Raw genomic sequence first — 845 nt, 5'->3', positions numbered from 1 at the left:
GTAGTCAAAGATCCTTCATACTACAGGAGCACCCTGCTTTTTTATGGATATACTGCAAAATAAAACACTGGTCAAAGATCCTCTATGTAACAGGAGCGCTCTGCTGATTTTCAGTATCTATGACAAAAACTCTAGTCAAAGATCCTCTATATGACAGGCACTCTGCTGTTTATAAAAAAAAAGAAACTACTGTGGAAAAAAATATATTTAAAGATCATCCATGTGCCAGGAGCACCCTGCTGTTTTTATCAACCTACTGCATGCGAAAACACCAGTCAAAGATCCTCCATACGACAGGAGCATCCTGCTGTTGTATGGACCTACTGCAAAAAAAAACACTAGTCAAAGATCCTCCATTGTACAGGAGCAACCTGCTGTTTTATGGATCTACTGCATGCGAAAAAACTCTAGTCAAAGATCCTGTATACGACAGGCACTCTGTTCATAAAAAAAACGACTGTGAAAAAAAAGTTATTCAAAGATCCTCCATATGACAGGAGCACCCTGCTGTTTTTATGGACCTACTGAAAAAAAAAAAACACGAGGCAAAGATCCTCCATACGATAGGAGCGCTCTGCTGATTTTCAGTATCTATGACCAGAATATGAGTCAAAGATTCTCTATACGACAGGCACCCTGCAGTTTTTATGGATCTACTGCATGCAAAAACAGCAGTCCAAAGATCCTCCATACGAGAGGAGTGCTCTGCTAATTTTAATTGTCCATAAAACAGCAGGGTGGTCCTGTCGCATGGAGGATCTTTGATTATTTATTTTTTTACCCACAGTGTTTTTTTTTTTTTTAATAAACAGCAGAGTGCCTGTTGTATAGAGGATCTTCGACTC

This window comes from Nerophis lumbriciformis, linkage group LG29, assembly GCF_033978685.3.
Source record: "Nerophis lumbriciformis linkage group LG29, RoL_Nlum_v2.1, whole genome shotgun sequence".
Lineage (NCBI taxonomy): Eukaryota > Metazoa > Chordata > Actinopteri > Syngnathiformes > Syngnathidae > Nerophis > Nerophis lumbriciformis.
This window is presented reverse-complemented; position numbering follows the sequence as displayed.